This window comes from Moschus berezovskii, chromosome 3 (assembly GCF_049115385.1).
Source record: "Moschus berezovskii isolate FMDL1 chromosome 3, NW_MosBer_1.0, whole genome shotgun sequence".
Classification (NCBI taxonomy): Eukaryota; Metazoa; Chordata; class Mammalia; order Artiodactyla; family Moschidae; genus Moschus; species Moschus berezovskii.
In genome coordinates this window covers 13,467,480-13,483,610 of record NC_142462.1, presented here as the reverse complement: position 1 = coordinate 13,483,610, position 16,131 = coordinate 13,467,480, and positions in this window count along the sequence as shown.

Below are 16,131 nucleotides of genomic sequence, written 5' to 3'. Positions count from 1 at the left end.
GCAAATCTGGAAAACTCAGCAGTGGCCACAGGACTGGAAAAGGTCAGTCTTCATTCCAATCCCAAAGAAAGGCAATGCCAAAGAATGCTCAAGCTACTGCACAATTGCAGTCATCTCACACGCTAGTAAAGACATGCTCAAAATTCTCCAAGCCAGACTTCAGCAATATGTGAACCGTGGACTTCCAGATGTTCAAGCAGGTTTTAGAAAAGGCAGAGGCACCAGAGATCAAATTGCCAACATCTGCTGGATCATCGAAAAGCAAGAGAGTTCCAGAAAGACATCTATTTCTGCTTTATTGACTATGCCAAAGCCTTTGACTGTGTGGATCACAATAAACTGGAGAATTCTGAAAGAGATGGGAATACCAGACCACCTGACCTGCCTCTTGAGAAACCTGTATGCAGGTCAGGAAGCAGCAGTTAGAACTGGACATGGAACAACAGACTGGTTTCAAATAGGAAAAGGAGTACGTCAAGCCTGTATATTGTCACCCTGCTTGTTTAACTTATATGCAGAGTACATCATGAGGAACGCTGGGCTGGAAGAAGCACAAGTTGGAATCAAGATTGCTGGGAGAAATATCAGTAACCTCAGATATGCAGATAACACCACCCTTATGGCAGAAAGTGAAGAGGAACTAAAAAGCCTCTTGATGGAAGTGAAAGAGGAGAGTGAAAATGTTGGCTTGAAGCTCAACATTCAGAAAACAAAGATCATGGCATGTGGTCTCATCACTTCATGGGAAATAGATAGGGAAATAGTGGAAACAGTGTCAGACTTTGTTTTCTTGGGCTCCAGAATCACTGTGGATGCTGATTGCAGTCATGAAATTAAAAGACGCTTACTCCTTGGAAGGAAAGTTATGAGCAACCTAGATAGTATATTAAAAAGTAGAGACATTACTTTGCCAACCAAGGTTCGTCTAGTCAAGGCTATGGTTTTTCCTGTGGTCATGTATGGATGTGAGAGTTGGACTATGAAGAAAACTGATCGCTGAAGAATTGATGCTTTTGAACTGTGGTGCTGGAGAAGACTCTTGAGAGTCCCTTGGACTGCAAGGAGATCCAACCAGTCCATTCTAAAGGAGATCAATCCTTGGTGTTCACTGGAAGGACTGATGCTAAAACTGAAACTCCAAAACTTTGACCACCTCACGCAACGAGTTGACTCACTGGAAATGACTCTGATGCTGGGAAGGATTGGGGGTGAGAGGAGAAGGGGACGACAGAGAATGAGATGGCTGGATGGATCACCGACTCGATGGACATTGAGTTTGAGTGAACTCCGGGAGTTGGTGATGGACAGCGAGGCCTGGCGTGCTGTGATTCATGGGGTCGCAAAGAGTCAGACACGACTGAAACGACTTAGCAGCAGCAGCAGAATGGACTGGTTGGACCTCCTTGCAGTCCAAGGGACTCTCAAGAGTCTTCTTCAGCACCACAGTTCAAAAGCATCAATTCTTCGGCGATCAGTTTTCTTCATAGTCCAACTCTCACATCCATACATGACCACAGGAAAAACCATAGCCTTGACTAGACGGACCTTGGAAGGCAAAGTAATGTCTCTCTTTTTTAATATGGTATCTGGGTTGGTCATAAATTTCCTTCCAAGGAGTAAGCGTCTTTTAATTTCATGGCTGCAATCAGCATCCACAGTATTTTGGAGCCCCAAAAATAAAGTCTGACACTGTTTCCACTGTTTTCCCATCTATTTCCCATGAAGTGATGGGACCAGATGCCATGATCTTAGTTTTCTGAAAGTTGAGCTTTAAGCCAACCTTTTCACTCTCCTCTTTCACTTCCATCAATAGGCTTTTGAGTTCCTCTTCACTTTCTGCCATGAGGGTAGTGTCATCTGCATATCTGAGGTTATTGATATTTCTCCCAGCAATCTTGATTCCAGCTTGTGCTTCTTTCAGCCCAGCGTTCCTCATGATGCACTCTGCATAGAAGTTAAATAGCAGGGTGACAATATGCAGCCTTGACGTACTCCTTTTCCTATTTGAAACCAGTCTGTTGTTCCATGTCCAGTTCTAACTGTTGCTTCCTGACCTGCATACAGGTTTCTCAAGAGGCAGGTCAAATGGTCTTGTATTCCCATCTCTTTCAGTATTTTCCACAGTTTATTGTGATCCACACAGTCAAAGGCTTTGGCATAGTCAATAAAGCAGAAATAGATGTCTTTCTGGAACTCTCTTGCTTTTCGATGATCCAGCGGATGTTGGCAATTTGATCTCTGGTGCCTCTGCCTTTTCTAAAACCAGCTTGAACATCTGGAAGTTCACGGTTCACATACCGTTGAAGCCTGGCTTGGAGAACTTTGAGCATGATTTTACTAGCATGTGAGATGAGTGCAGTTCTGTGGTAGTCTGAGTATTCTTTGGCATTGCCTTTCTTTGGGATTGGAATGAAAACTCACCTATTCCAGTCCTGTGGCTACTGATGAGTTTTCCAGATTTGCTGGCATATTGAGTGTAGCACTTTCATAGCATCATCTTTCAGGATTTGAAATAGTTCAACTGGAATTCCATCACCTCCACTAGCTTTGTTCATAGTGATGCTTTCTAAGGCCCACTTGACTTCACATTCCAAGATGTCTGGCTCTAGGTGAGTGATCACACCATCGTGATTATCTGAGTCGTGAAGATCTTTTTTGTATAGTTCTTCTGTGTATTCTTGCCACCTCTTCTTAATATTTTCTGCTTCTTTTAGGTCCATACCATTTTTGTCCTTTATTGAGCCCATCTTTGCATGAAATGTTCCCTTGGTATCTCTAATTTTCTTGACGAGTTCTCTAGTCTTTCCTATTCTGTTGTTTTCCTCTATCTTACACTGAGGAAGGCTTTCTTATCTCTCCTTGCTATTCTTTGGAACTCTGCATTCAGATGCTTATATCTTTCCTTTCTCCTTTGCTTTTCACTTCTCTTCTTTTCACAGTTATTTGTAAGGCCTCCTCAGACAGGCATTCTGCTTTTTTGCATTTCTTTTCCATGAGGATGGTCTTGATCCCTGTCTCCTGTACAATGTCATAGACCTCCGTCCATAGTTCATCAGGCACTCTATCTATCGTGAGAGGGCATCAGAGGGCAGACACACTGAAATCATAATCACAGATAACTAGTCAATCTGATCACACGGGCCACAGCCTTGTCTAACTCAATGAAACTAAACCATACTGTGTAGGACCACCCAAGACAGGCGGGTGATGGTGGAGAGGCCTGACAGAATGTGGTCACTGGAGAAGGGAATGGCAAACCACTTCAGTATTCTTGCCTTGAGAACTCCGTGAACAGTATGAAAAGGCAAAAAGATAGGATACTGAATGAGGAACTCCCCAGGTCGGTAGGTGCCCAATATGCTACTGGAGATCAGTTTAGAAATAAATCCAGAAAGAATGAAGGGATGGAGCCAAAGTAAAAACAATACCCAGTTGTGGATGTGACTGGTGATAGAAGCAAGGTCCGGTGCTGTAAAGAGCAATATTGCATAGGAACCTGGAATGTTAGGTCCATGAATCAAGGCAAATTGGAAGTGGTCAAACAGGAGATGGCAAGAGTGAACGTAGACATTCTAGAAATCAGTGAACTAAGATGGACTGGAATGGGTGAATTTAACTCAGATGACCATTATATCTACTACTGTGGGCAGGAATCCCTTAGAAGAAATGGAGTAGCTATCATGGTCAAAAAAGAGTCCGAAATGCAGTACTTGGATGCAATCTCAAAAATGACAGAATGATCTCTGTTTGTTTCCAAGCAAACCATTCAATATCACAGTAATCCAAGCCTATGCCCCAACCAGTAACACTGAAGAAGCCAAATTTGAATGGTTCTATGAAGACCTAAAAGACCTTTTAGAACTGACAGCCAAAAAAGATGTCATTTTCATTATAGGGGACTGGAATGCAAAAGTAGGAAGTCAAGAAACACCTGGAGTAACAGGCAAATTTGGCCTTGGAGCACGGAATGAAGCAGGGCAAAGGCTAATAGAGTTTTGTCAAGAGAATGCACTGGTCATAGCAAACACCCTCTTCCAACAACACAAGAGAAGACTCTACACATGGACGTCACCAGATGGTCAACACTGAAATCAGTTTGATTATGTTCTTTGCAGCCAAAGATGGAGAAGCTCTATACAGTTAGCAAAAACAAGACTGGGAGCTGACTGTGGCTCAGATCATGAACTCCTTATTGCCAAATTCAGACTTAAATTGAAGAATATAAGGAAAACCACTAGACCATTCAGATATCACCTTAATCAAATCCCTTATGATTATAGTGGTGGATACATGTTATTAAATATTTGTCAAAACTCATAGAAATGTACAGCACTGTAAGTGAACCCTAATTTAAAACTGTGGACTTTAGGTGATTATGATGTTAATACACGTTTGTTAATTGTATCAAATGTACCATCTGTTGTGGGATGTCGCTTGTGGGGCAGGTTGTGCATGTCAGGAGGCATGGGATACATGAAACTCTCTACACTCTTCACTAGATTTTGCTATGAAACTAAAACTGCCCTAACAGATAAAGTCAATTAAAAATTGGGGGGAAACCAATGTAATGTGGTGGAAGTACTCAGTGCTCTCCTGCTCCTTTACAACCCACACAGACCACTTCACTTCCCATACTGCTGGTCAGAAAGTGTGTGTTCATTCCCCAATAAGCAATTCTCTCTCTGCAACACCAGGTGGTGTCTTACAAATTAACTTAATTCTGAGCCTATCTTATCTGGAAATAGTGTCAGATCCCACAAGTCAAGGGCTCAGTCCCACAAGACTGCCTGCCTCCACCAACCATCCCCATTCTCCCAATCACAAGCCAAAGTTGTCACCTCTACTCCTGGTCAATCTGCTATAAACTGGGACTCCCATGGTCCCCTCATTAGATTTGATAATTTCCTAGAATGGCTCACAGTACTCAAGGAAACACATATGTTATAAAAGGGTGTGATAAAAGATACAGATAAGCATCCAGGTGGAAGAGACATACGAGGCAAGGTATGCGTAGGGGAACAACAGAGTATCCTCTGTCTCTGGGCACATCAACCTCCTAGCACCTCCATGTGTCCACCAACTTGGAGGATCTCTGGACCTGGTTCTTCAGGCACTTTTATGCAGGTTTCATCACTTAGGTATTAACTCCATTTTCAACCCCCCTCCCCTATCTGGAGGATAGGAGGTGTGAGGGAAATGTTCAGCCATCTTCATAGCTTAATCATTTTGGTGACAAGTCCCATCCAGGAGTCATGTGGAAGTCAACCAGAATTGACTCATATAAGACACACGGATGGGAAAGGGAGAAATAAACCTATTTGCAAATAACATGATTTTCTATGTGGGAAATTCCAAAGAAGAGAGTGAAAAAGCTGGCTTAAAACTCAACATTCAAAAAACTAAGATCATGGCATCTGGTCCCATAACTTCATGGCAAATAGAAGGGGAAAAGTGGAAACAGTGACAGAGTTTATTTTCTTGGGCTCCAAAATCACTGCAGATGGTAACTGCAGTCATGAAAGGAAAAGACACTTGCTCCTTGGAAGGAAAGTTATGACAAACCTAGACAGCATGTTTAAAAGCAATGACAACACTTTGCAAAAGTCCACATAGTCAAAGCTATGGTTTTGACAGTTGTCATGTATGGATTTAAGAGTTGGACCATAAAGAAGGCTCAGTGCCAAAAAATTGATGCTTTTGAACTGTGGTTCTAGAGAAGACTCTTGAGAATCCCTTGGACTTCAGGGAGATCCAACCAGTCCATCTTAAAGGAAATCAACCCTGAATATTCATTGGAAGGACTGATGCTGAAGCTCCAATACTTTGGCCACCTGATGTGAACTCCTGACTCATTGGAAAAGACCCTGATGCTGGGAAAGATTGAGGGCGGGAGGAGAAGGGGGCAGCAGAGGATGAGATGTGTTAGACAGCATCACCCACTCAATGGATATGAATTTGAGGAAGCTGCAGGAGATAGTGGGGATAGAGGAGCCTGGTGTGCTGCAGTCGATGGGGTTGCAAAGAGGTGGGCATGATTTATCGAGTAAACAATCACAACAACCTCCCAAAAGCCGTATCTCCTAACATATCACATTAGGGGTTAGAGCTTCAACACAGGAACTTGGGTGACACACACAGTCCCTAACACCAAGGGTGGGGGATTCTCACTAAACTGACTCATCAAGATTCCTGCTAAACCTGGAATGGGCAGGCCAAGCCCAAGGTGGTGCCTGGTCAGGAGGAAGACTTGGGACCCTGACTCACTCTACCCAGTAGAAAAGCCTCTATGGCATTACAGTAATCAGAACAGGCCAACGCTGACACATAGATGACTACAACTTCTATAGAATAGGAAGTCCCACATCCCTGCACAAACCTGACCACCAGCTTCTGACAAAGAGGCTGAGCTTATTCAGTGCAGGAAATACAGCTTTCTCAACAAGTGGTACTGGAGCCCCACCAAAAATAACTCCAAAATCAAAACCCAAAAAACTTCACCCAACCATCACATCTAAAAAGGGATAATAAACATGAGTTTTACCTTAAAACTGAAACATTTTTAGGAAAAAAACAAAACAAAACAACAAAAGAGAAAATCCCCAGGATTTATGATGCAGCCAAGAGTTTTTAAGACTTGACAGCAAAAGCATGACCTGTAAAAGGGAAAACTGATAAAAATCTCATCAAAATTTAAAAAAAAGCTGCCCTGTGAAATCTATACCAAGAGGATAAACAGACAAGCCACAGACTTCGAGAAACTGTAAATGGTATCTCCAAGAGAAATTGTGTCTAGTATATACAAAGAACTCTCACAACTCAACATGAACCGGGAAAAGAAAAATAAAAACAGGCAATTAGAAAGTAAGGAAAAGACATGAACAACTATTTCAAAGAGGATACACATGAAAAACACTCAATACCATTAGCCATCGATAAATGCAAATTAAAACCACAATGAGATATCATGGCATGAGGATTAGAATGGCTGAAACACAATGAAATGACATCAACTACTGGTGAGGGCTCACAGAAACTTGACTTCACATCCACTGCTGGTGGAAATGTAAAATATTATAGCCACTCTGGAGAAGAGTCTGGCAGTTAAGAGTCTGGCAATTTCTTGGAAGATTAGATGCGCAATTATCATACAACTCAGAAGAAAGTCACTTGGCTTCTATCCCAGTGGAATGAAAATTTATGTTCATACAAAAACCTGTACATTAAATTTCATAGCAGCTTTGTTCTTTATGGCTTAGAGCTGGAAATAACCTAGAGGTCTTTCAGCAGGTAAATGTCTAAGCAACTGTGGCAGATCCATGTCATGGATGCTGCTTAGCAAAGGAAGGGAACCAACTAGTGATACATGCAGTGTGGACAGACCTCTAGAGATTCGGCTAAGAGGAAAACCCAGGTCCAAAGCAATAGGTACTGTATGGTGGTGGTGGTGATTTAGTTGCGAAGTCGTGTCCAACTCTTTGCAGCCCCATGGACTGTAGCCCAAAAGGCTCCTCTGTCCATGGGATTTTCCAGACAAAAATACTGGAGTAGGTTACCATTTCCTTCTCCAGGGGATTTTCCACACCAGGGATTGAACCTGTGTCTCCTGCATTGCAGGTGGATTCTTTACCAACTGAGCTATCAGGGAAGCCCCTGTTGTTGTTGTTCAGTCCCTCAGTTCAGTTCAGTTCAGTCGCTCAGGCATGTCTGACTCTTTGCGACACTGGACTGCAGCACACCAGGCCTCCCTGTCAATCACCAAATCCCAGAGTTTACTCAAACTCATGTTCATTGAGTCGGTGATGCCATCCAGCCATCTCATCCTCTGTTGTCCCCTTCTCCTCCCGCCTTCAATCTTTTACAGCATCAGGGTCTTTTCAAATGAGTCAGCTTTTCACATCAAGTGGCCAAAGTATTGGAGCTTCAGCTTCAACATCAGTCCTTCCAATGTATACTCAGGACTGACTTCCTTTAGGATGTACTGGTCCAATCTCCTTACAGTCCAAGGGACTCTGAAGCGTTTTCTCTAACACCACAGTTCAAAAGCATCAATTCTTTGGCGGTCAGTTTTCTTTATAGTCCAACTCTCACATCCATACATGACTACTGGAAAAACCATAGCCTTGACTAGACGGACCTTTGTTGGCAAAGTAATGTCTCTGCTTTTTAATATGATGTCTAGGTTGGTCATAACTTTCCTTCCAAGGAGTAAGCGTCCTTTAATTTCATGGCTGCAATCAGCATCCGCAGTGATCTGGGAGCCCCCCAAAATAAAGTCTGCCACTGTTTCCACTGTTTCTCCACCTATTTGTCATGAAGTGGTGGGACCAGATGCCATGATCTTTGTTTTCTGAATGTTGAGCTTTAAGCCAACTTTCTCACTCTCCTCTTTCACTTTCATCAAGAGGCTCTTTAGTTCTTCTTAACTTTCTGCCATAAGGGTGGTATCATCTGCATATCTGAGGTTATTGGTATTTCTCCCGGCAATCTTGATTCCAGCTTGTGCTTCATCCAGTCCAGGATTCCTCATGATGTACTCTGCATATAAGTTAAATAAGCAGGGTGACAATATATAGCCTTGATAGACTCCTTTTCCTATTTGGATCCAGCCTGCTGTTCCATGTCCAGGTCTGTTGCTTCCTGCCCTGAGTACAGATTTCTCAAGAGGCAGATCAGGTGGTCTGGTATGCCCATCTCTTCAAGAATTGTCCACAGTGTATTGTGATCCACAAAGGATTTGGCATAGTCAATAAAGCAGAAGTAGATGTTTTTCTGGAAATTTCTTGCTTTTTCGATCATCCAGCGGATGTTGGCAATTTGATCTTTGGTTCCTCTGCCTTTTCTAAATCCATCTTGAACATCTGGAAGTTCACAGTTCATGTACTGTTGAAGTCTGGCTTGGAGAATTTTGAGCATGACTTTACTAGCATGTGGAGAAGGCAATGCCACCCTACTCCAGTACTATTGTCTGAAAACTCCCATGGATGAAGGAGCCTGGTAGGCTGTAGTCCATGGGGTTGTGAAGAGTCAGACTCGACTGAGCAACTTCACGTTCACTTTTCACTTTTATGCATTGGAGAAGGAAATGGCAACCCACTCCAGTGTTCTTGCCTGGAGAATCCCTGGGATGGGGCAACCTGGTGGGCTGCCGTCTATGGGGTCACACAGAGTCGGACACGACTGAAGCGGCTTAGCAGTAGTAGCAATTACTAGCGTATGAGATGAGTGAAATTGTGCGGTAGTTTGAGCATTCTTTGGCATTGCCTTTCTTTGGAATTGGAATGAAAACTGACCTTTTTCAGTCCCGTGGCCAAGGCTGAGTTTTCCAAATTTGCTGACATATTGAGTGTAGCACTTTCACAGCATCATCTTTTAGGATTGGAAATAGCTCAACTGTAATTCCATCACCTCCACTAGCTTTGTTCGTAGTGAGGCTTCCTAAGGCCCACTTGACTTCACATTCCAGGATGTCTGGCTCTAGGTGAGTGATCACACCATCCTGATTATCTGGGTGTGAAGATCTTTTTTGTACAGTTCTGTGTGTTCTTGCCACCTCTTCTTAATATCTTCTGCTTCTGTCAGGTCCATACCATTTCTGTCCTTTATTGAGCCTATCTTTGCATGAAATGTTCCCTTGGTATCTCTAATTTTCTTGAAGAGATCGCTAGTCTTTCCCATTCTATTGTTTTCCTCTATTTCTTTGCACTGATCACTGAGGAAGGCTTTCTCTGCACTGATTACTAAGCAAGGAAGCTTATTTCTCCTTACTATTCTTTGGAATTCTGCATTCAAATGGGTATATTTTTCCTTTTCTCATTTGCTTTTTTGCTTCTCTTGCTTTCACAGCTATTTGTAAGGCCTTCTCAGACAGCCATTTTGCTTTTTTGCATTTTTCTTGGGGATGGTCTTGATCCCTCCCTCCTAAACGATGTCAGGAACCTCCATCCATAGTTCATCAGGCACTCTATCAGATCTAGTCCCTTAAATCTATTTCTCACTTCCACTGTATATTCATAAGGGATTTGATTTAGGTCGTACCTGAATGGTCTAGTGGTTTTCCCTACTTTCTTCAATTTAAGTTTGAATTTGGCAATAAGGAGTTCATGATCTGAGCCACAGTCAGCTCCTGGTCTTGTTTTTGATGACTGTATAGAGCTTCTTCATCTTTGGCTGCAAATAATAGAATCAATCTGATGTTCTGTTGACCATCTGGTGATGTCCACGTGTAGAGTCTTCCCTTGTATTGTTGGAAGAGGATGTTTGCTGTGCCCAGTTCAGTCATTAAGTCATCTCTGATTCTTTGTGATCCTATAGACTAGAGCATGCCAGGTTTCCCTGTCCTTAACCATCTCCTGGAGCTTGCTCAAACTCATGTCCATTGAGTCAGTGATGCCATCCAACCATCTGGTCCTCTCTCATCCCCTTCTCCTCCTGCCTTTGGTCTTTCGCAGCATCAGGGTGTTTTCTAATGAGTCAGCTCTTCTCATCAGGTGGCCAAAGTATTGTAGCTTCAGCTTCAGTATCAGTCCTTCAATGAATATTCAGGATTGATTTCCTTTAGGATTGACTGGTTTGATCTCCTTGTAGTCCACGGGACTATCAAGAGTCTCCTCCAACACCACAGTCATATATTTCCATGCATATAACATTTTCAAAATGACCAATTTTAGCAATGAAGGACAGATCAGAGGATGCCAGGGTTTAGAAGCTGGTGTGGGTGTAGGCTGTCAAACAGTGACATGGGGGTCTTTGGGTTATGAGATGTTCAGCAGCTTGACTGTGCTGGTATCATGCACATGACAAAGTCATATAGAACAAAAGAGTGCAAAAAACTTAGAAATCTGAACCACATTGGGGAGGCTCTGTTAATTTCACACTCTGGCTAAGATATCTATTACAGTTCTGCCAAATGTTGCCATGAGGGGTATCTGAGTAAGGCTACAAGAGGTCCCTCTGTGTCATTTCTCTATTCACATATTGAAAGTGAAGGTGAAAGTTGCTCAGTTGTGTATGACTTTTTGCGACCCCATGGACTAAACAGTCCATGGAATTCTCCAGGGCAGAATGCCTGAGTGGGTAGCCTTTCCCTTCTCCAGGGGATCTTCCCAACCTAGGGATCAAACCCAGGTCTCCCGCATTGCAGGCAGATTCCTTACCAGCTGAGCCACGAGAGGCTGAAAAACAACGAACATTTATCTCCCACAGTCCTGGAGACAGGACGTTCAGGACCAGAGCACCAGCAAACTCGGTGTCTGGCGAGGCCCCTTCCTGGTTTGTAGCTGCCGACCCGCCCTGTGTCTTCACCTGGAGGAAGGGATGCTGCAGCTCTGTGTGTCTCCTCTATGAGGGTACCAGCCTCATCCTGGGAGCTCCACTCTTGTGACCTCATTGCCTCCCAAAGCCATCACTTTGCAGTTAGGCTTTCAACATGTATGTTTCCAAGGAGGCGGAATTTACACATTCAGACAATGGACATAGTAATGTGTATCATCTTACTGCGATTTCACAATTTTCTCAATAAAAATTCAATTGAAAAACTGCAGTGGGCCCATGGGCTACACGTTCAGGGGTTAGGCAGTGGGAGGTGACTGAGGTCAGGGGAGACTCTTCAGAGATGATCTCGAAGTCGAGAACCAAGCCAGGCAAAGTCGCTCAGACAGGGTGAGTGAGCACTGAGTGGGCAGGAGCTCGGGGTGCCCACCAAAATCCTTCCTGTTTCCTCAGCTGAGGTCCTCATGCATTTTCAGAAAATGATCTACCAACACACCTGAGCGGGTTATCTGCTATAACTGGGAAGAACAGAACTGATTCCAAGTTGGGTCTGTTTCTCTCCCGTTAACATTTGCTTCCCTTTGCTTTTGTTATCGCAATCGCTAAAAGGATGCCGTCTATAGATGTAAGCATCATAGCGGCCTGCCTCAGGGAACCTGCCCTTCTGCCTGATTGTTAACCTAAAGTGTCTTTGTCCAGCTCACAGGGGGACATTTTGACCCTGCCCACCTGTGAATGGCTGCAGAAAAGAAGAAATGAACACATTCCCTCACCAATGCTGGCCAACCCAGGAGGTTTTTGCAAGACTTATGGCCTTTTCACTTTCTCACTTCCCCCTCCTCTCTGTTCTCTAAGAGAAACTGGCATCCAGGTCCTGTTAAGACAGTACTCTAGGGCACTAGTCTGCCATCTTAGCAGGGGCCCAGCTTTCCGAATAAAGCTGTGTTCCTTGTCTCAACACTCTGTCTCCGAATTATTGGACTGTAATGTGGTGAGCAGATAGAGCTTGGACTCAGTAACACTGTGACAAACTAAACCAAATTTCAAAAAGTATCAAGTAAAAAGGTGACTGGGGGTACTGGGTGGCTCTGTGTGGTGGGTGAGGGATGCAGACACATGTAATTTGACAGGAACCTGTTACTGAATCCAAGCTGGATCTGCTGGACACACACCAGGCCAATGGATAGGAGAGATGAGGTGCTAAGGCAAGGAATAAGGCTTTATGCAGACAGCTGGCTGACCGAGAAAGTGGCAGTCTAATGTCTCAATATAAGCATCTTGTCGGGGTCTGGAAGTCTGGTTCTCTAATAGAGTCAGAGAGAGAAGCGACAGTCAAAAGGCAGCACGGACGGGGGGAGGCAGAGAGGAAGCAAAGTGAAAAGGGGCTTCCATCTTGCAAAGCGTCCCTGGGAAGGGCCAGACTTTGGGAACGGGTGTGTTTCTCTCTTCTTTCTGTAACCATTCACAGGCTGGCAGGGTCAGATTATCATTTTATGGGCCGAACAGACACTTTAGTCAGGCAGAGGGGCAGGGTCCCTTGAGGCAGGCCATTATGCATGATTATGATAATAACAGCAACGAACAGCAAGTCAAAGAAATAGTTTTCAACACAGAGTCAGAATTGGCTTCTCCCTGCAGCAAAACTACCAATCGTAACCGGCTTTTGTATCTCCCCTGTCCCTCGCTGACCCCTGCAGAATGGGCATTTTCCCATCTGAGGGATGACTTCAGAAAGTCACCAGTCAGCACACAGCACAAGCCAAGGTCACCAGGGGAAAAGTCACTATGGATTGAGCACCAGGTAAAAAATTAACTTACTATTCCTGAGTGGCACGGTGACAGATTTCTGTGTGAGATAATTGTTTAGAGTGACGGGGAAAGCGACGAGGATGAAGGCTCTGCAGGTGGAGCTGAGGATAATGCTGGGTCCTCTGCGTCTTTGGTGAGGTGTTCCAGAGGGACATTCAGGCTGATGTCCCAGAGGGGACATTCAGGCTGGTGGCTGGGGGTGGGGGGGAGGGGTGGAGGCTGCTGCCCTTGGCTGTGCACCCCGCACAGCACTTCCGCTCGTGCCCCTTTTCAGCAGGGGGCACGAGCCTGTCAGTAGGTGGCATCAATTTGGGGACTGGGGGCACTCGCAATGTTTGGGTGGGTGGTCTTGTTATCTAGTCCAAGCTTGCTCTGTTAGGCATGAAGTGAAAGGGTCTCAGTCGTGTCCGACTCTCTGCAACCCCATGGACAACACAAGTCCATGGAATCCTCCAGGCCAGAATACTCGAGTGGGTAGACTTTCCCTTCTCCAGGGGATCTTCCCAACCCAGAGATTGAACCCAGGTCTCCCGCATTGCAGGTGGATTCTTTACCAGCTGAGACACCAGGGAAGCCCAAGACTACTGGAGCGGGTAGTCTATACTTTCTCCAGGGGATTGTCCCGATCCAGCAATCAAACCAGGGTCTCCTGAATTGCAGGTGGATTCTTTACCAGCTGAGACACCAGGGAATCCCCACAGGGCAGCCGATTAACCAAGAGACAAGATAATCAGGCAAGGAATAGGGCTCTATTTGGAAAGCTGGCTGAACAAGAAGATGGCAGACAAATGTCTGAAAATAACCATCTTATCGCGGGTCTGGAGGCCAGATTCTTTTTATAGAACAGAGATGGAGGGGATGTGAGCAAATAAAGTGAAAAGGCCACTAGGCTTGCAAGTATTTCCTGGACTGGCAAGCCCAGGAAAGGGATGTGTTAATTTCTTCCTTTCTCCCATCCAAGGTGAACAGCGTCTGAATAAAGGCATTTTAACAGTCAGGTGGAGGAGCGGAGTCTTGGAATGAGCAGCCATTATGTACGATTATAATAATAAAAGCAACAAAAGCAAATCAGAAACAGTTCCAAGCCAGATCAGGATTGGCTCATCCCTGCCACAGGCTGAGGACTCTGTGGGTGACACAGTTACCTGCCCCTGCCGCCATGCGTGGGGAGGGCGCTCTTCTCCTCTGTTCTGTCTCAAGAGCAGTCAAACGCTGGCTGTGCCCCACTGTGTTGTTTCATGACCTCCCGATGGAGCCTGCCAGCTACTTGGAAAACACTGTTCTTTGGGGTTTCCACCTTCACTCAGTGAGGCATCCAGGGCAGCCCTGGGATGGACAGGGACTTGGGGAGTGGGCCCAAGCAGCAGGAAGCCTCAGTGTGTATCTCTGAAATACTGTTAGGTTTAAGAGAATCTGGCTTTGGAATTAGTCTGGGGTTGGGCTTCCCTGGTGGCTCAGATGGTAAAGAATCTGTCTGCAATGTAGGAGACCTGGGTTTGAGCCCTGGGTCAGGAAGATCCCTGGAGAAAGAAATGGCAACCCACTCCAGTATTCTTGCCTGGAGAATTCCCATGGATGGAGGAGCCATGGGATCTCAGAGTCGGACACGTTCATAACTGAACAACAAATGCTACTTTAACCTTTGGTGAGCCCAACTGAGGGCGTGTCACCACTTGGTGTGGTCTGGCCTTCCAAGGAAGACAGATTCTGCAGAAGCAGGCAGAGTTCTCTGAAGACGTCCAAGTGGGTGGGGTGGACTGGGGTGGTGACCGCTGGGTGTCCTTAGTTTTGCTGGCTGTAGGGGCAGCGCTGGAGCTGGTCGGGGTGTTGCAGAGAAGCCAATTCTGACTCCATGTTGGAAACATTTTTAGACTTGCTTTAAGTTGCTTTTGTTATTATAATTATACACAATAGCCTGCACCTGAGGACCCTGCCCTTCTGTCAGACTGTAAATTAAAGTGTCCTTGTTCAGCCCGTAGAGATAATCTGTCCCTGCCCACCTGTGAATAACTTCAACAAAAAGAAGAGATTAGCATGCCCCTTTCAAAGGCCGGCCATTTCTGGAGATGTTTTGCAAGACTGAAGACCTTTTCACTTTATTCCCCGTTGCCTCTTCCTCTCTGCTCTGCCTTTTGACTTCAGTTTCTCATTGGTCCTCTCACAGGCTTTGTAAAAGAACCTGGTATCTAGGCCCCACCAAAATGGTTATTTGGAGACGCCAGCTGGCCATCTTCTTGGTCAGTCGGCTTTAGCTTTCCAAATAAAGTCCTATTCCTTGCCTCAACACCTCCTCTCACTGGCCTGGCCTGCAGCAAGCAGAGTGAGTTTGGACTCAGTAAACGGGCTTGGCTGGGTTCACCTGTGTGGTTTAGAAATGGCTGGAGACAACTTGTTTCCAGGTGTCACATTTACCAGGTTCTAACTTAACAGATAGTTAAGTCTTTGGTGTTTGGTTTTCTGGCTTAAGTGCAGCCTGTTGGAAAGAAAAGGACTTCATCTCCCAGGGATAGCAGGCCACTGCGTCCACTCCCCAGAGGCCTGGGGGCTCCCCGGGGGGCCTCCCAGGTCCTCTAGTGTCAGGACAGCCAGGACCACGGGCGCTGGCTGGAGGCCTGGAAGCAGTTCCGCCGCCTCAGCCGGTGGCTCTGAATGAATGAGTCATTTCCTCCCGCCCTCTCGGGCGCTACTAGGACCAGGCGGGTCCCAGAGTGAACCGGAGTCCAGAGAGACCCAGGGGACCACCTTTGGCCTGTGGGGCCCACTGTCATCCCCAGCCCCGCGCTAGCTCCACACCGGTAACTCTGGCGCTTGCCCCAGACAATCGCCTGCCCCACGCTTGCACTCGGGGTGGGTGCCCAAAGATACCCTGGCTCCGGCCAGAGCGGTGACCTCGGGTGGTCACCTCTGCCCCCCAAGTCTCTGCTGTCAGGAGGGGAAGAAGTCGCAGGGAGGTGTCGTGGGCGGGACGAGTGGCTTAATGAGTAAGCGGCTGGTCTCCGGTCACTCGCCGCCGCCCGCTGCGCAGCAGGAAACCCGGCGGGGGTGGGGCGGGGG